General features: G+C 40.9%; 1 protein-coding gene across 2 annotated transcripts in view; it reads right to left on the bottom strand.

Annotated features, from left to right (window-relative positions):
* Positions 1-21151, bottom strand: part of LOC122549307 (transcription activator GLI3) — a 382007-nt gene that overhangs the window by 336847 nt on the left and 24009 nt on the right. The gene's annotated exons all lie outside the window — the stretch shown is intronic.

Genomic DNA, 21151 nt, shown 5'->3' on the forward strand with positions numbered 1-21151 from the left:
TTCGACTTTACATGATTTAAAATACGCATGTGAGAGGAAAATCAGAAAATTAGGGATGAGCACTTACCCCAAATATCTTATTTACAAGAGCATTTTCCTTCCTAAGACAATGGTAGTAGGTTAAGTTTCCTTTTACAAGCTAAAATTTAACACAATTTCTCATTATTCTTTTAAAATGAAGCTTACTCCATTTTTTTAAATACCAGATTAGCTACTTGAGTTGATTAAAGTCAAGCAGCAGTAAAAAATGTCTGACAGTGCCAAGCAGCATTTTCAACTGGATTAGAGGATCTTAATTAGCCTCTTGCTTTTTGCCATTTAGGTTTAACATTAAGGTTAACTTTGTGCCTACTGACTTAACCAACGTTGCTCCTATGTACTCTAGGAACCAGCTAAAATCTTCGCAAATACATCACTGAGAATAGCAAGATTTGCAATATTCATATAAAAGCTTCATTCAAAATGAAGATCTGAATAAGAATTGTGCCTCATTGAAATATTAACTGAAGTATAGGTATGGATTAGGAAGACAATGTAACACCAAGGGAAAAGCACAAGGTGGTCATGTATGCATTTTTATCCAAATTCAGGATGTCAGCTTTGGGGCAAAGTTAACATTCATTGCCCATCATATACTGTCACTGGGAAGGTGCTTTGTGTGCACATTCATAAACTATTCCAGTCCAGTGGTGAAGATGCTTACAGTTATGTAGGGAATTCCAGGACTTACACGGTGACAATGAGGGAAAACATATTCCTGAAACAGGATAGAATGCAACTTTGACAAGGAACTGGAGATTTTGGCACTCCAGTTACTCATTGCCAATGTCCTACTCGGTGATAATAGTCATCAGTTTTGGAGGTGTTAAGTAAATAAACATTGACAGTTTTTACATGCATATTGGGAAGAAATAGTGGCCTAGTGGTTATGTCATTGCATTAGTAATCCAGATAGCCAGGCTAAAGCACTCAGGACACAAATTTGTTGTTAACAAATCTAACCGAGTAATATCTTCCCTTATTAGGAAAGGAAATCTGCCATCCTTACTGGATCCAGCTCATATGTGATTCCAAACTCACTCACAGTTATGTCGTTGACTCTTAAGTGCCCTCAGAAATGGCCTAGCCAAGCCAGTTATGAAAGGCAATTAGGCATGAGCAACATCTGCTGTAGCGGTGTCTGTCCCCAACAGTCTTATGTTCTGCCAGACAAGCCTGAAATCTGCATTCTACCATGTGGGTACAATTTCCTTTCAACCCTTAGGCTTCAAATGGATAGTTCAAAATCTTGCGAATAAGTTGAAACTTTCTTACTTTCATGTGTTTGCATTTTATTTCCTAAACTCACATAATTTCTATGCAGTTCCCAACTCTCAGCACCAAAGCCAAACATGAAAGTTAGAGTGGTTTTCAGCTTACCATTTGCACCTTTGGCCTTCATCAAACCCTATCTGCATCACAACATCCCTGCATGCTCGTGGGCACTGTCATTGCAAAACACACACACACGAAATGCATCTTGTGAAGATGTTTTGTTTGTGTCTTAGTTTCATTTCTTAGTGCTCACTAAATTTACACCTACCCTGAAAGTTGCCAGCCTCTGTTAGTTCCATTGCTCTTTAGCGCAGAGGGAGGTGGGAGTTGCCATTCTTTGGCACAGTGAACAGTCAAGGGGATTGACAAGTTGACTATGTCAATGTCACAGCTTACAGCAGCAGCTTCCATGGAAAACACATTGCATATGCTTCAACCAAATGGCCATTTGTGAATATCAAAGTGAAGCAGTCCATAGTGGGCGGCACGGTGGTACAGTGGTTAGCATTGCTGCCTCGCAGCGTCAGAGACCCGGGTTCAATTCCCGCCTCAGGCGACTGACTGTGTGGAGTTTGCACGTTCTCCCCGTGTCTGCGTGGGTTTTCTCCGGGTGCTCCGGTTTCCTCCCACAGTCCAAAGATGTGCAGGTCAGGTGAATTGGCCATGCTGAATTGCCCGTAGTGTTAGGTAAGGGGTAAATGTAGGGGTATGGGTGGGTTGCGCTTCGGCGGGTCGGTGTGGACTTGTTGGGCCGAAGGGCCTGTTTCCACACTGTAAGTAATCTAATCTAATAGTGGGGTCAAGAAAGTTTACAGCCAGTCAAGCAGTGCTGTCACAGTCATTCAAGGGGCTTGTCTGATTCCAGTCCAAGGGCAGTTAGCTGTGGTCAGTCCTGCAGGTTGGGTTCAGTAACTCTGGAGCTTACAGGTACGTCAATCAGGATGCTAAGGAGACATCAGTCTGACAGGATGTCAACTTTTTTCTGCATTGAGACAAAGGGAGAGATTACCATGATGGATGTCCTTGGAAGAGCATATAGTGGTGATGCATTAGTACAGGTAGTAAGGTATCTCTAGTGAATGAGTGGGAAGGAAAAAGGGCATGAAAGGTTAGTAGTTTGGGAGGATAAAGTAGGTGAGAGTTATTCAGTGCACACAATGCATAGAATAATGCCAGTTGTGGTTCATGTACTTTGGAAACATGAGTATGCAGCGGCATAGTGATGGCCCTGGGAGTGCGAGATAAAAGAGAGAAGGTGGTAGCATACATCCTTGCAGACCAAGAAGACAATTCAGCTTCGCTCTGAACTGCTGGGTGTTGCACTTCACTTTGGCTACTGTCCTGACCTGGGCCACTATCTGGGTCCAGAATGGCTGAGTCTAGTGCTACTCAGCAGGAAACATTATTACTCTCTTCTCGACCACATTGTCCACCAGCATCTCCAGGTCTCTCTCAGCAAACCAAGGAGTTTTGTTTGCCTTTCTCAGCCATGTCATTAGGGAGAAGAGTTCATGAACACAGTGCAAACAGCAGTTTTAGGCTTGTAGCACCTGAAGTGCTTTGGACCCGGTGTAGCAGCAGCAGCATGAACGTCTCAACTTTTCAGTAGTAGTGAGCATTTCCGCCTTTCCTGGTTACACAAGATGGGCAGCAAGAGGCCAGCTTCATAATTAATGAGCTGAAGAATGGAAAATTGTGTGAATAAGGTCCGCAGGTGACCAGCCACCATTGATCTCATGAGAGAATACACACTACCACAAAACAGCAAAATTCAGCTGTCCAATTTATGGTTTCACTCTCATTGAGGGTTGTGGATTTCCCCAGATCAGAATTATTGCCATTAATTCACAGGATTGGCAGCATCATTGGCAATGCCAACACTCACTGTCTATTCATTAACTTTGTGAAAACCACCACCTTCAACTGTCATTTCCTCTATCACTGGGACACTATGGCTACAGTTCATCCCACCCACAAAATTCACTGCAGTATCTTGCCAAATCTCCTACAACAACATCTCCTTCCCAAACCTGCAATCTCTACTAACCAGGAAAACCAGGGTAGCAGTTGCGTTGGAATACTCCTGCCTACGCTAGGTCACATACCATCTCATCTTGGAAGTGTATCAGTATCATTCACTGTCACAGAATTAAAATCCTGGAACTTCCTTCCCAGCTGCACCATAACTACATCTACACCAGATGGATTGCAGTGGTTCACCAGGTCTCTCTGCACCAACTTCGCACACATAATAAGACGTAGGCTATAAGTCCAGTCGTGCCTACACTGTAAAAACATTTGTTGTTTGAGTGGCTTGTTAGGTTACTTCAAAAGACAATGAAGAGTAAATCACATTTCTGTGGGTTTGGAGCTGCTTCTCGGCATGACAATGTACTTCCTTAGATGCAAATGAATGAATCAAGTGAGTCTTTACAACAATTCAACAGTGACATGGTAATTATTATCAATACCAACTTTTGAATCCTGATTTATACTTTAATTGAATTTTACCAGCTGCCCTGGCGGGATTTAAACTTTTAGTTGGTATTTTCCAGAGTCAGCAGCGGATCCACAGTTGGTAATGAAGGTGGGGGTGGGGGTGGGGGTGGGAAGGCGAAATGGGTGTTGGGGTGGTATTGGCAGTTTCTGTACTTCAGAAGTTTACAGGATGTCAGTCTGTATTTTAAGATCTGCAGCCAATTAGTTGGTGGCCTGCCAGACAGCTGCTGGCTCAGTCTAAGGGTAAGCAATGGTTGCTCCTGGAGGGCAGGACAAGGTCACAGTGGTGGACGAGGCAAATAGGATCTACATGTGCTGGAACTAGTGAGGAAGGAGGGTGGGGTGTTGCAGTGATGTTGCAAAACCACAGGGGCAGCTATTGCCACTAGGAGACTCTTTGTGGAACAAAGCAGCAGAAAAGGGGAGCACCCTGAACTCTAAAGCCCATTGGGAAGCTGCTGAGATTTATCTAGCAGTCTTCTCACACAGTAGAGTGACTATCTCCCCCACCCCCCAACCACAAGGTAAGATGTCAAAAGAGGTGGGCAGTGGTCTTCAGTTGACAGTAAGCATCTCCATTGAGCTCTGCCACCTTTCCCACCACTGGTAAATTAGCATGGTGACAGAAAAGTGTGGCCCAAGACACCTTCACCACACAACACTTCCCCAGGCCATATGCCTGTCGTCCTAACTCCAGGCCCATCCGCAGAAAAACAGATAAAATTCAGCTCCTTGATTCCGGATGGTTAGCCTAGATCCGTAGATTACTCATCCTGTAACATAGATGCAATACTAAAATTCGTACAATTGCACCTAATTTACATCAGCTGGTGCATCACTGAAAAATGTCAAGAGTATGGTGCTGAAAAAGCACAGCAGGTCAACAGCATCCAAGGAGCGGGAAAATTGACTTTTCGGGCAAAAGCCCTTCATCAGGAATAAGGCCTCATTCCTGATGAAGGACCTTTGCCCAAAACATCAATTTTCCTGCTCCTCAGATGCTGCCTGACTTGCTGTGTTTTTCCAGCACCACACTCTTGACTCTAAACTCCAGCATCTGCAGTGCTCACTGCCGCCGCCATCATAGATTGAATTTAGTTTCCTTTACTGTGAAATAGAGACTCTAGAAAAAAGGTTGATATCTTCCCTTCTCCCTGACTCATGCTGAAAAGGAGTTTGACTTAACACATTATTAATGGACTAAAGACTCCTTAAAATGCCAGAGCATAGTAGGCTATGAACCATGTACAGGGAAATGGGATAGTCTACTTTGATGTTTGTTGGGAGGCAGAGACAGGGTGCACTGAAGGGTCTGTTTCTCAGCTGTATGACTCTATCTATGACTCTATTATTCTCAACTCTCATGAAAGCCAGAGTTGGTTTGATGCAAAATCTCCAAAAGGCTTTAGTAGATTTAAAGATGTGATTCTTCTCTGTTTTGTTGATGAAAAGAGACTGTTTTGACATTGATATCACCAAAACGTCAGTTGTTTTGGCTAAGGAAGTTTAGATGTGGAGATACCCAAAGAAATCACATTACTCTTGTTATTACTTGAGTCTGAGGTGTGGAAGATTTCATTAGAGATTACATGCTTCAGGTCAGCCTGGTGGCACTGTGGTTTAATAACGTAGTTTTCACTTTGGCAGGGAATGGCTCTGAATACAAGAAAACAAGAGCTGGGTAGATTTTCTTCCTTTTACAATTTTTATTAAATTTAGAATGGATGGGAATAAGTTCACTTTCTCTTAATTGTACTGAACATTAAGTGAAGTCATGATGCCACAGTACAGAATGCTGGTGATGTCTATTTAAAGCATACTTTATTGCTGTTTGCTTGCAGCTTTTTCACAAGATTAAAAATAGCTAACAATTCGTTGATTGTACACACAATTAGGACACTCCACATGCAGGTAGACTGGCACCTTGGGGTAATTTTAATCCTAAAGAATGGCAGGTTTAAGTTAGGTGGAATGTTAAAAATCTTAAATTTAAGATCAAATTGCCTTGAATCCATCTTCATTAGTTTTTTTTGAAAAAACAGAACAAGGTGAGCAACCAATCTGCTTCCAAGAGGCACGTTACCTATTTAAATATTTGAATGAGACTGTGTATCTGACAGTTAATTCTGTTTTAAATTGTATGCGAACCGCCCAGATTTCCCAGCAAAATGCTTTCCAGTACTGCTTGTGGGTCAAAAGCGCTCTCTCCCACCTCACCACCGCCATGATCCATATACAACTGTCCATTAGCCCAGCCTTTCCAAATTCCCCTGCCCACCCCAACGTTTTCAATCCCTTTCCTCCTCTGACCTCCTGAACTGCACCTTAAAATTCATCTCCTTCCCTCGCAACTTTTCCAACTTGTCATCACCTCTCCTGACCATTGAAAACCATCTTTTCTGACCAATCTCCCAGCACCTCGCCTCAAACTTCTTCTTCCTGCCCAAATCCAAGCCCCAACCTCCAATCTTTTAGTCAGCCAACAATTGCTTATCCATCATTTTCAGTCATTCTCACCCCAACCCTCTGCTTTTCAAGTACTGCATTGTACCAAAGGCCTATCCACCAACAATCAGTCAGCCTCACTATTTGGCTGGGTGCAGCCAAGAAATGGGACAAAGATGTCCTATGGACCCTGTCAATATATTCAGCAGGACATGAAGTATACTCACTCTCCTAGGATTTTATAAACATATAATTGCACCCCTGCCCTCCCATGTTCCCTATAAATATTGGAGTTTCTGTCTCCTATATTGTTCCTTTGGATCATGGTTGGATGGTAGAATAGAATATAAGAGTGGGGAAGATAAGTAGAGTTGAATATCAGGCCAATCAATTTCCTTTTTGTTACCACCTTTTAAATGTAATTATTTATATGACAGCCAGTATTGTTAAGAAAAAAAACTGTGCCTAAAACTTGGAAACAATTTATTTTTGAGTTTACCACATTTTTCTTACTGCACCCAGCTAATACCCAGTTGCAGCATAATATTGATTTTGCAGTCTCCTGTAGATTAGGGACTATGAAAAAATTAAAACTCTTCAAACTCCAATGACAAGATATGTTAGAGTCTGTGTTAAATGTTAGATGATGTTTAGCTTTATATTAAATGCAGTCTTCAAATTCTCTTGTTCTCACTCAATCAAGCAGCGCCTTCAGAAATCTAGATAAACAGACATTCTACAGCAAGTAAGTGTATTAGAAAAGGTTATGCTCTTAGCCGCATCTACTCCAGCAACATTAAAGCTGTTTTGTGTTTCAATAGAAAAGGTCTCCATCATCATAACAAAGAGCAAGAGGTGAAGTCACCCATCACATCCCCCTCTCAAAGGCAAGAATACTGCTTTTGGTATGATCTTACTTATTCTTTGAATGCAGTTCAACCTCCGCATACAAATGAATACGCTATTATCCAAACAAGAGAAACCACAGGGCACTGCCCCTTTCACTTCCCAACAGCAACCTTTAAAAAGTCACATGAGTACCATCCACAACATTTCACTCAAGACCCAGTTCTGAATTTGCATCTACTTTAGTAACAGAAGGATTCGAGTAATTCACTTCATTGATAAGTTACAAGCACTCCAAGTCAGGGAGAAAACACAAAAAAAGAGGTCAGTATTCGGGATTCTTTAAAGACTCTGAACCAAAATCAGACAATAAAGCAGATTAGAAGGAAAGAATTGACCACTCTGAACTGATTTATCCACTATTGTTGAATAGATCTATAATTCTATCAGAATAAAACAGAAATTAAAGGCACCAAATTGCTCACTTCCTGAGATACTAATCCAGAACAGCAAAGTTTTCAACCTACATTATTCTATGAGCATGTCTTTGCTTTACCAGGATTATAAAATCACCACAAATCAAGCCTGCACTTTGCCTGATGGACTATCCATGAAATTGCATTCATGTGTTTTTTCATAGGTGCTAAGTAGTTTAAAAAACTGTAACTTAATTCCTGCTTTAAAAGAGCATTAGGAAAAGTACACAATGTTCCAGATTAATTTTTCAGACCAAGAATTCAACTGTCAAATTTTCTTGACTGAGCAAGGAGTGCAAAAGGCTACCCTTATCAACAACCAGTTCTCAAGAAGGATAGTGGAGACAGCACCATATGATTACAAAGCCCCAAAACAAATTCCTACCCGACTGGCAAGGTAACAAGATTACTCAGACATTTTCTTGCCTTTTTAAACCGAAGTATGTTATTAGGTGTGTTTTAAGATTCCAAGCGATCGATCTCTGAGCAGCCCAAGTCCAAGACAATATGCAATGATTTATGATGAGAGTCTTTTCAGTCAGCTCACCATTGTAATAGCAGAATAATTAGAAAATATCAAGAAAATAAAGCTGAAAATTACGACATGTATTCTGTCTTTGCACAATGATTGCCAGCCAGTTTCATCTTCTTCAGAAACGGTATCACATTCATATAATAAAAACCACTTGAATGTCATAGATAACATCTCCAAGAATCAAACCCAGCATCTACCTTCTCAATAACTAGTGATGTTACCATCTCTGGTGAAGACAGTAATGATGTGTATTCACATTCATTCAGTCCTGCACATCTTTGACTGGATGTCAAGGGATGTACAGGACTGGGTAAGGAAATAGAGAGAAGCGTATGAGGCCTCAAAATAGTGGAAGCCCTAGAGGTATATATAAAGTGCAGAGGGTCACTTAAAAAAAAGGCCAAGCAAATTTCTCTTTAACTTGTGGCTACGCAAGTGCTGAGAGGATTGTACATGCCAATCAGCATTGGCTCCCATTTCCAGAAGCTAGAGACCCATTGACTCAAACAGCAAAGAGGGAGCATGAGAAAACACAGGCAGATAACATAAAGGAAAATTCAAGGGCATTTTATAAATCTACTGGAGGCGAGAGGGCAACCAGCAAAAGAGGAAGGTCAATTAGGGACCAAAATGTGGAGCTAGCAGAAGTAAGTGAGGTTTTGAATGTGTTTTGTTTCTGAATTCACTATAGAGAAGGACGATGTAGGTCTAGAAATCAGGGAGAAGGGCTGTAATACATCTGAACAAATCAGCAGTGTGAGGGAGAAGCAATTTTATTGGGGGTAAAAGATGATAAATGACTAGTTGTAGGAGGCAAGTAGTGAGATTACAAAACTCAAATATTAATTTTCAAATTCTCCCTGGCCAGTGAGTCTAATATCAACAGTAGAGAAACTATTGGAAAAATTCTGGGGTTCAGAATTAATCTCCAGGTGGAGAGGCAAGGCTTAATCATGAATAGCCAGCATGGCTGTATTAGGGGGCCATCTAACAAATTTGATTGAATTTTTTGAGAAAGTGACTCAGGTAGTGTCGTTGATGTGGTCTACATCGGCTTTATAAGGTTTGGACAAGATTTCACATTGGAGACTGGTCAAAAGTGTGAATGCCAATGGAATCCAAGGAAATTTGGCAAATCATATCTAAAATTGGCTTTGTGGCAGGAGACCAGGGTATCTGGAAGCCTGCATCTGGTGTTGTATAACAGGTTTCAGTATTGGGTCACTTGCTATGGTGTCAGGTTTATTAATGATCTCGACAAAAACGTAAGAGGCATGATCAGCAGATTTCGCAGATGACTTTATAATTGGTTTTGTGGTAAATAGCAAGTAGGCAATCCTTGACTACAGGACAATATAGATGTGTGATCAATTGCAAATGGAATTTAATCCTGAGAAGTGTGAGGTGATGCACTTTGGGAGGATTAACAATACAAGGTCATAAACAATGAATGAATAGGCCCAAGGAAGTACAGAGGATCAGGGGGACCTTTAGTGCATGTCCATAGATTTTTGAAGGACAGATAGATCAGGTCGTTAAGAAGGCATATGGATTACTTGCCTTTATAACCCAAAGCATTGAATAGAAGAGCAGGAAAGTTGTCATCGAGCTGTATAGATTATTAGTTAGGCCACAGCTGGAATACTGTCTGTAGTTCTGGTCACCTCACGTAGAAAGGATGTGATTTTAGAGGAGATTCACCAAGATCTTGCCTGGGTTGGAAAGTTTCAGGCATGAAGGGATAAACTTGGGTTGTTTTCCTTAGAACAGGAAAGGCTGAGAAGGTAACTGATTGAGGTATACAAAATTGTGAGAAGCACAGACAGGAAGAAATTGTTCCCCTTAGTAGAGAGTTCAATAACCAGGGACATAAGGTAAGAGATAAGAGGTTCAGAGGGCATTTGAGATATTTTTTCTGTGTGCTGTATGCATATGTGTTTGATGATGTAGGCTTTCTGTGCTATCATACACTGACATCAGAATCTCCGAAGTGCTTGAATGATGAGGGCTACAGCAGAATCACATGAGAACTTCAGAAAGGACTGTCTTGATATTGGAAGCAATTCCCTGCATTCTTTATGCACCTGCTGGTTGGCGAGGCACGTTTCTCACAAGGCAGCAGTGAGTTACCAATGAAGACGGAATATAGATTGTTGATGCCTTATTAACAGCACAACTCACCTCATTATATTCAGCATCCCACCCTACCAAATAGAGTCATAAGAGTCATGAAAACAGACTCTCTGTCCAACTCATCCATGCTGACCAGATATCCTCTAAGTTTTTACCTTAGATTTGTGTTCCTGGTTATTGATCCCTCCACCAAGGGGAAATTTTCTTTCTGTCTTTGCCCTTCACTATTTTAGACATCTCAATCATGTACCCTCTCAGTCTCCTCTGCTCTGAGGAAAACAGCTCCTGTCAATCCAAACTCTCTTCATAACTGAAATTCTCCAGCCCAGGCAACATCCTAGTAATCAGGCACGACAAGGCACAATAATTTCTCACTACAGTACTAATTCTGTTCTTGTTAATAGAGCTACATTCTTTTACTTTCTTGCGAAAATATTTTAAAATATCAAGACTTCCATTATTCTGACCCAGCACGATCAATCTGTATCCATGCCAGCGTAATGGTTATTATATTAGACTTCTTTATTTAACCATCATGTTCTGAAAATTACATGCATAAAGAGGCTATGATTCTGTTCCTGCGCCATCTTTCCGTTTTCTCACCTTACTTCCTGATGCACTCTTATGGTTGCTCCATACCTTCCTTTCATACTTGTTATCATTGCTCATTGTGCTACCCTGTTCTATTTATTCTGATTTGATTTGAATTATTTATAACATGTATTTTGTTACAAGTGTTGTATAGTGTCACCACTCTCCTGCGTCATCTTAAGACACAGAAAAATAAATGAAAACATAGAATATGAAGGCAGAAAAAAGAAGAAAAAAAGAAAAAAGGTGTCAACTTTACAGTCCTTCTTGTTAGGTGTTCCATCACGGGGCCTGGGCCTAGTGGTCAGGCACGCGTCCCCTTGCCCTGCGGCACCATCGCTGGAATGAAGGTCACCATTCTTCCACGCCTTCTTGCCTCCACCCTCATCACTATGCGTCCTTGATGGACCTCACCAATGCAGATATCACCGATGCTGCTGGGTACTGCACTGGCCCAAGTTCAGTTCTGCTGCCCCCTCTATGAATCTGTGCTGGATGCAGATGCCGCCTGGAACCCAAACTCGCCTCCGCCGCAGCAGCCCTGCGATTTCTCTTTAACTTATTAAATTCCCCTTATCTGAACACTTCTTCCTGCAATGTTCAGTTTAAAGCCCTCACCACAGCCCTAATTATTAAATCTGACAAGACACTGGTACCAGTGGGGTTCAAGTGAAGTCCATCCTAAACAACCCCTTCTTTCCTCAGTACTACTGTTTGTGTCCAATAAATCAAAGCCAGTCTGCCCTGCTCCAATCAGTCAGCCACATATTCAACGAACAGATCTTAATTATCCTGTGCCCATTTTCTTATGGCTTAGATAATAACCCAGTGGTTATTACTTCTGTAATATTATTTAACCTGAAGCTGCTGATACTTGTACAGCAGAACAACTTTCCTACTCCTATCTATGACATTACTACCTAATGAATCATGAAAGTGGAAAGTCCCCTCCCACTTAATGTTTCTGTCCAGCCCTGAGGAAATTTCTGTAACTTTTGCAATGATACTTCAGAAGCATAGACCAGCAATGCAGGGCACACTAATAACTGCTGCACAGGAACATACATCCAGCTCAGATTAGACCAGGCTGCATTCAGGGATTCTCACTTGCTCTGTAAGCACTCACTTCTGTGTCTACCTGTACGCTTGCAGTGTCCATCAATTCCCTTGCCATGTTGTACCATGTTCACACACTGGCCCTACAGCTAAAGCCAAAGGCTGTACTGAAGTCTCTTTTGCATAGTCACACAGACAAGCTGCTGGTCAGCAGGAACCCGACGGTAAGAATACACAGTACACCGCACAGATCAGACACATCAATAAGCCCGTATGTCCCTGCTGCCTGTGTGGCATATGTAGTGCTGTCAGTCAGTGAGCCCCAAAACATTCAGAGATGGGTATAATCTGCACACAGCTCAGTCATTTGTCTGTTCAGGGATAGGCAGAACAGCATTAGAGAGTATGGTTGGCAGTAGTGGGTTATTGGCCTCCTCAGGGCATGTAGAGGACTGGGGAGGAGGGGGGGACAATCATTACTGAATTGAATTTATTGTCACGTGTACTGAGGCACAGTGAAAATGGCTTGAAGGCAGGGAGGACAGTTTAAGGCAAGGTTCAATGTGGTAAGACTCCACACAGGAGAGGTGAAAATGGGTGGAAATAGGCTGTTGACCGTGTGAGGTAAAAGAGGACAAGGAACTTGGGGACGGGGATGGGAGGGAACTTGGTGACCACGCATAACACATGCTAACAATATCCATCCTGAACTGCATCCCCTGCGATTACTTGCTGTTCATTAGAAGCTGACTGTAACTGCAAAATGTAACTGGACAATTTTCAAGCTGGGTGGAATTGATGTCAGTTTGTTGAGTGAAAGCATGGAATCCATGTTTGCTGGACACTAAGACATGGAAGGAACAAAAACATGAGGTCGTGCATTGGCAAACTCCAGCTATATTTAATTTCCAATCATTTGCAATGCATGCAGAGTGAATGAGTTTTGGCTTCAAATGCTGCTCAAAAGTGATTCTCAGCAAGCTTTTGGTGCTTACAAATCTAACGTCGCCATCTCAGTGATGTAGATGTGAGCAGCACTGACTTATGTGAGCAGCACTGACTTACAAACTTGCATGCTGGCCAAAACCATTCCATGACATCAATCTTCCAAGGAGAACATCACCTCATCATATCTCAGAGAGTCACAGAGATCAACACACACAAAACAGCCCTTTGGCCCACCACATCCGCACCAGTCAATAATCACCTAACTATCCTATTCCCATTTCTCAGCAATTGGTCCAAAGCCTTGTATACCTTGGCATTGCAAGTGCACATTTAATACTTAAAAGTTATGGGGGTTACTGCCTCCACCACTCTTACAGACAGGGAATTCCAAATTCCCACCACCCTCTTGGTGAAAATGTTTTTCCTCACATCCTCTCTAAAACTCCAGCCCTTTACCTTAAATCTATACTCCTGGTCATTGATCCCTCCATCAAGGAGAAAAGTTTATTTCTGTCTACCCTGCTCATGCCCCTTACATTTTATCTGTCTCAATCATGTCATCTTCTCAATCTTCTCTGCTCCAAGGAAAACAATCCCAGTCTATCCAACCACTCTTTATTACGGAAACTCTCCAGTCCAGACAACATCCTGGTAAATCTCCTTTACACTCTCTTCCCAGTGCTGTGACATCCCTCTTATAATATGAATTCCAGAACGGCTCATAACACTTTAGCTGTAGCCTAATCAACATTTTAAACAATTAGACCACACGCCCATAGAAGCAAAATTAGGCCATTCTGCCCATCAGGTCTTCTCTGCCATATGATCGTGACTGATATGCTTCTCAACCCCATTTTCCTGCGGTCTCCCCATAATCCTTGATCCCCTTAGTAATCAAGAATATATCTATGTCTTAAATACACTCAATGACTTGGCTTCCACAGCCTTCTACAGCAATGAATTCCACAGATTAACCACCCTCTGGCTTCCTCAATCTTGGTTTTAAAGGGCTGTGCCTACAAGGTCCAGTCTCTCCTACTGGTGGAAATATCTTCTCCATGTCCACACTATCTGGGTCTTTCAGTATTCTTTAAATTTCAATGAGATCTCACCTCATCCTTCTAAACTCCATTGAATCCTCAACCACTCCTCATATGACAAGCTCTTCATCCCAAGGGTCATTCTTCTAAACCTCTTCTGAACCACTTCCAGTGCCAGTACATCCTTCCTTAGATACAGGGCCCAAAACTGCTTACAATATTCAAAATGTGATCTGACCAGAGTCTTATAACACCTGAGCAGCATACTTGTGCTGTCGTACTCTAGCCCATTTGAAATGAATGCTAACATTGCATTAACCTTCCTAACTACCAACTGAACCTGCATGCTAACCTTAAAGAATTCTAAACTAGGACTTTTATGTCCCTTTGTATTTCTGATTTTTGAAGCCTTTCCCTGTTTAGAAAGTACTCAATACTTTACTCTTCCTACCAAAGTGCATAACTTCACACTTTCTCACATGATCTTCCACCTGCTATTTCTTTGCCCACTCTCTTAGCCTGTCCAAGTCCTCCTGCAGCTTCCTTGCTTACTCAACACTACCTGTCCCTCCAACTATCTCTGTGACATCTGTAAACATAGCAATAATGCCCTCCCACTAAATTATTTATATAAACATTAACAAGGCCCCAACACTGACTCTGTGGGACCCCACTGGACACAGACTTCCAGTTGAAAGATTACCCCTCAATCATCACTCTCTGCTTCCTGCCATTTATCTTTTACCTTTTCCCATTTTATCGAAAGCCTTACTGAAATCCTCATCAACATATCTGATCACCTCATCGAAACTTTGGACAGATATGACCTGCCTTTATCAAAGAAATGTTGGACAGACATGACCTGCCTTTAACAAAATCATGCTTGATTAACCCCTGCCTGTCCAAATGCAGATCGACTTGTCCAACAGAATTGCTTCCAATAGTTTCCCCACCAGTGAGGTTAGACTAACTGGCCAATTGTTTCCAGGTCTGTCTCTTGCATCCTTCTTGAATAAAAGTACCTCACTGGCTGTCCTCCAGCCCTCTCCTGTGGCCAGAAAGGAACTGAATTTTTTTGCACGCACCCCTGCTATTTCTTCCCTTATCTCACACAACCTGGGATACATTTCATCCAAACCTGGAGATTCATCTATTTTTTAAGCCTGTCAGACCACTCAGAACTTCCTCTCTGTCTATGCTAATTTTTAAAATTGAATCACAAACCTTTTCCCTGATTTCTATACCCATATCATTCCTCTCATTAGTCAACATTAACAAAGTATTCATTTTGAACCCTACCTACATTCTCTGACTCCAATCACAAATTACCACTGTAGTCCTTATTGGGCCCAACTCTTTCCCTCATTATCCTTTTGAATATCATATACATGTATAACAACTGAGGATTTTCCTTTAATTTACCAGCCAGTATCCTTTCATATCGCGTTAAGTATTATGACAGACTCTAATTAGATGTCAAATGATTGATGTTGGTCTGGAATAGAAGGGCGTCAGACTGCAAGAGGCACTCTCTTTTGATGCAATGTGTCATTTTGATGACATTGCACCTTCAAGTTGACACGCATGCTGCGATCAGGTCCATGATGGAGCAGATAATGAGGCTTCTGAAGATGTGGTTCTGCTACTTGGAGCAGTCTGGGGGCTGGCATTGCACTATAGCCTGGACAGGGTATGCCACATCTCCCTGGTGTACTGTGCTCTGCACAGTTGATGCAAGCAATAAGGTGAGGTGCTGGAAGCTGAGGAATTGGAAGAAAGGGAAGCAGTCTTCCAAGGAGGAGGACAAGAACGATGGGGAGGAGGAAGCTCTCCTTGTGCATGACACAGCTCACTGCACTGCGCTACAAGGCAGACAGGACCCAAATGACACATTCTCCCCGTAGGTTGTCTGCGTGGGTTTCCTCTGGGTGCTCCGGTTTTCTCCCACAATTCATGTTAGGTGAATTGACCATGCTAAAATTGTCCATAGTGCTCAGGGATGTGTGGATTAGGTGCATTCATCAGGGGTAAAGGGGGTAGGGGAATGGATCTGGGTGGGTTACTCTTCGGAAGGTTGGTGTGGACTTGTTGGGCCTAATGGCCTGTTTTCACACTTCTGTAATTCTATGACACCTTGTAGGTAAAAACTTTGGGGTGTATCTGTGTGTCTGTGTGTGTTGAACTGCAGCCTCTACTCAATTCATTTGTCTTAGTTTTTGCTGGCTGTAAATAAAAGAATATGCTTAGAATTGTCCAATCATGGCCTGCATGTGATGTTCCCCTCCTGGGCATTAATAACATGCAGGTCTCCAGTGAGCATTGAGAACAATGTAGCGGTGCCTTAGTCATACAGTCATAGCGATGTACAGCACTTGGAGACGATGTTGAGACAGCATGTAGCTAAGCACAGGTAAACTGTGTGACTTGGTGCTTTAAGAGTGAGAAGTGTGAGACAATGGGATTGTATGTGTAAGGGAGATCAGCCATGCCAGCCATGTGTCATGAGCAGCACAGCTTTGTGGCCGTTGGATCATTACATTGCCAGTGAGTGGCAATGCCAGATTGCCAATGCTTATCTCGATGCACAGCAGCTTTTAAAAATGACATGGGTGCCAGAGTTACTAGACTTTCAGCATGTAGCTGTTGAGTGGCAACTTGTTTCAGGAATGGTGAGTGGTAAGATGGGGCTAGTTTCAGGTGAACGGACACCATGGGGAGCGGTAGGTAGTTAATGAGGTGAATCTGGCAAGATAAGTGAAAACTCACACAAGCTCTAACACCGAAAACTCCTCCAAAGTATTCAAAGATATTGGCCTTAGGTGAAAATGTAAGATGTAGCCCCATGACATTGTACAAATGGCCTGCTGCATTTGCCTACATCACAACAATGGAAATCTTGAGAAGTAATGCACTGGAGCATCCTGAAGTTGTGAAAGATACTACATCTGGACCAGTGAAAATACTTGCCACCTCTGTATTTGCATTTTCCTAAGTACCTTGCACTCAGCTTTCAAATGAAAACTGGATTCTGAGAACAAAGATCTCATAGCAATACCATGAACCAAATTTTGCTGGTGTAGAGTAGCTCACAGTGTACAATCATTGGCTTGTCAACCACATTTCTGTACCATAACACTCTGGAAGATCAAACTAATAAGAGCACGGTGCAAAACGGTATGAGGGTCCCAAGTGTACCACAGAACCAATACTATTTCCTTAGCCAATGAGATTTAAGGAATGTGGGACTAAACAAGGAGAAGAAAAAAAAGATGATAGTGTCAAAAAAAGGAGGAACACCAGAAAATAATTCCTAATCTGCTTACTGCATACAGGAATGAACTTCAAGTATTTCATCTACTCCCCTTTTAGGCAAGATTGCCCAGGGCTGATTCAGCAATTTCCGAGTTCTTAGGGAAGTAGATATTTCATCCAACCCATTCAAAACAAGTTTTGACAGACCTTTGAAATAGATGGGATTTTAACCTAGAGTCTTCTGGCTCAGAGGAAGGGACACTAACACTGTGCTACAAGTTTCAAAGGGTAGCTACACTCGACACTATCATATCTCACTTCTCAGGTTCTCAATTGGCCATTAATACTCTAAATCAACCAACTTTTAAGAATAACATAGAGGCTGAGGATGAGATCCAGTTGTGGCATTAATCAATCCAGCTATACCTGGAGATTCATTATTCCTTTAATCCTCCTTTAATTGCTGGCCAATTGTACATGAAAAGGTAGCATCATGAACACACCATTAGTTTCCAGCAAGGCTTGCTCCCCATCAGCCCCCAATCTTTCAGAATGCCTTTGTATAATTTGAGCCATTCACAACAAATTGTCTTCAGTAGTTAAGAGTCATTGTGCATCAAAGAAAATATTCTAACACTAAGGCAAATAGCACTGCTTATTACTGTCAATCAATAGGATGACCAAGAGATAGGAAGGACAACAGCATTACACCATGGACTTTTTTATGGGATTTGACGTGGTATTTTGCTGTTATCAAAAAAGCTAATCAGTGCAGCACCCTCTGCAGGGCATCAGGACCTGTGTGAACAGTCTATATGACTGATTAACCAATCAAACTGAAGATTGATTAACCTGGAGCACAGAGTCTAAAACTTGAAACGACAGAATACTGAATGCAATGTCAAATCATCTCCAGCAAGTAATACAAAAAAAAAGGCAAAAGCAATGGAAAAAAGAGAGATGGGAAAAAAAAGCAAACTAAAATTGTAGTGATATCTTTTAAAAATCTCCCACAACAACTAAAAGCCAAAGGAATGAGTCTTGTAAAACAGTCAGTGTTTGCCAAGAATTAAAACTTATGTTGTTAAAGGGCACAAGCTGGAAAGGACAACGCCTAACCTTTTTAGTGAGTTCAGTACAGATCAATGAGGCAAATCTGGAATGTCATGCTATTCAATACACTTGAATAATGAAACAGATGCCAAGATGTCATTTTGGGAAGCTTTTGTGGAATGTTGCATCTTCGATAGTAACTTCTGAATTTTTAAATTTAACTGAGCATATGCAGTTACCAGAAGTTGCTGTTCAATTCGCATAATAAACAATTAGTGTAACCGTTATTTTCACAGCATTATCCAACCACATTCTTTCATCACAACCTAATGTGTTTGACTTTCTTTGACACGACATGCACCAATAATCGTGCTCAGTTTATTCTTCCTTGAGGGCATCTGGGGTTATCTTTGTAATGTGCAAAAGTTAAACTAGCACTGAATTTGTGCTTTTTTTTAAAAGGAGATTTTGATGTTTCAGAAGATATTTGCATTTCTATTTGTGTCCTGAACTGGTATATATCTATATTCCTAATCCTTGTAACACTAGCTTTTCTTTGTCTACCTTATCTGAATCTATCATTTTGTACAACTCGATTAAATCTCTTCTCCACTTCTATTCGTCCAAGGAGAATGACCCACCTTCTCCAACCGAGCCAAAGTTCCTCAGCCCTGGAGCTGTTCTAGTAAATTTGTTTAATCTCTCAAGGATCTTCATACTCTTCCTAAAGTATCACAACTGAAATGGGATGCAATATTCTGCCAGTGGCCTAACCATTGATATATTCATGTCCAGCACAAATTCCTTGCATTAGCACTAAATACCTCATCTATACAGTCCAAGATCGCATTTACTTTGCTAATCTATGCTTTCAATAAGCCAATGCAGCCTTTGGAGATCCAAGCAATGAATCTCCTCTGTCCCTGCATACTCTTTAGAACTATGACATTAAGTATATCTTGCCTATCTCTATTCCTTCTAACAAAGTATCTACCATTACGTAGCTGCACATTCTGCTAGCCTATCTTTATCATGTTGCAGCAGATTAACCATTTTATTTGCCATACTTCCAAGTTCGGTTTTAAAATTTTATTCTGTAGCACATACTCAAGTAATTTATAAATATCAATAAAGGACCTGGCAGGTTAAGTGCAACTTCCATTTAAGGGCAAGGCTGTTCCACATAGTTTATGTTCTTAAAACTACAAAGTAGAATTATTCAGCTGCATTTCACCCCAGAGTTATTTTGATGACATTAACATTTGATTATCTATTAATAGCCTTACATATCAAAGGCTGGAATTCACAACAGCCTGTTTAAAACATGTTACAATGGTTGCAAGGGTAAATAGTGATGTACTGTTTCAAATAGTTGTTGAATCAGTAAAAATGTACGTGCTGATTGAATAACACAGCAGAGAAACAAAGAGCAGAATTAGAAGAAATAGTTTCACACTCCTTTAGAATATGGAATGCTTTAAAAGATGCTTTTATAGGTACAGTAAAGGTAACTAGATAAGCATTTGAAAAGGGAAAAGTATACGGAATAATAGAAAAACAGATAATTTAACAGATACAGATGCAACATGGCCTCTTTCTGTTCAGCACTTTCGATAAAATATTATCTTTTCAATGTTTTCAATTAAGTTTTTAAATAGTAACTGGATGATAAAAGTTTTCTTTTCTTGGTTATTCAACTAGTTTACAAGTTTTTTTCCAGGAAAAAGGAATTGTCACTTTATGAACTTCACGAACTAGGTTGAAAAATTCAGGTAAACGAATATAAGTAGATATCAGCAATAAGAACAGCTTCATATACAAACAGATTGTTTTTTTGAAGAATCACACTGATTCCCTGAGAGCTCAACTATACTGAATAACAAGGTAGAATTATGGAATGATGCTACACAAAGGAGGCCATTTGACCATGCCTCTAGTAGTTCTTTGAAAGAACCAGGCAACTTGTCCAAATTTTCTGACATCGACTAAAATGATTTATAATAATTCATTTAATTTCTGCAGTTATGTACTGTAATTAGGAAAAAAAATGAAACAACAATCTATTTCATGGCAAAAATTAGGATGGTAAATATTTGGTGATTTTATGTTTGTGACGCCAAAATACTTCAACTTGAGATACAGCAGAACCCACTAATAAACAGTTATTATCAACTACTGATAATGGTGTGCCAACATGTTTCTGAGTACTTGGACAACTGGCAAGTCCAGAGAAATTTTTATCTTCAGTCATGGTGGTAAACATTTAACTCATGCATACAAGGTTGAAACAAGTACTATGATTAAAGGGGAAAAAATATTCAAATGTCAGGAGCACCTATTACTGGAAGAGTAAGGTTAAACTGCAAAACTACAGTTATGCTTGAGCTACTGGGCTGAGACCAGAACCTCAGAAATCAATTCCAGCTTGGTAGAGCCGGGCTTATGCTGCTTGGCTGTAAATCAAACTGAGGATCATGAGAGAGTCAGGTCAAACTAGCTCCAGAGTTATATAGTCATCTTTGCATTGATGCAAAATAAAAAGTTATTTGCAGAAAAGGATGAAGTGGCAACACAGATTAAATAGGCACTAGAATGCTTAAATGTAAAACATTTAATTTATGCTCACCTCGTCTTTCCCCTCTCTTTCAAACTGCCTTATTTTTACTGACCAAATTGAAGTGCCATTCCTCTTTGGCCTCTTATTGGGGGTTTTATTTTTCCTTTTCTTTTCAAAAATGTTTTGAATTCAAAGTTAATGCTAAAACCATTACTCTAAGACACTACCAAATTTAAACAGAATAGAAGAGATAATTTAATAAATCAGGCATAAAGTTGGAACTTTTCCAAGGTGACCACTGAGGGGTTATTTTTGGAAAGTAGGGAGCAAGAGTAATCTACAAGGTACAGCAAAGGTATAGAAACAGATAGAATTGTGTGGAATGACTTATATGCAACTTAGAGGG

Source organism: Chiloscyllium plagiosum, unplaced genomic scaffold (genome assembly GCF_037043375.1).
Source record: "Chiloscyllium plagiosum isolate Xiang-an unplaced genomic scaffold, Cpla_swu_hap1 HiC_scaffold_4, whole genome shotgun sequence".
Lineage (NCBI taxonomy): Eukaryota > Metazoa > Chordata > Chondrichthyes > Orectolobiformes > Hemiscylliidae > Chiloscyllium > Chiloscyllium plagiosum.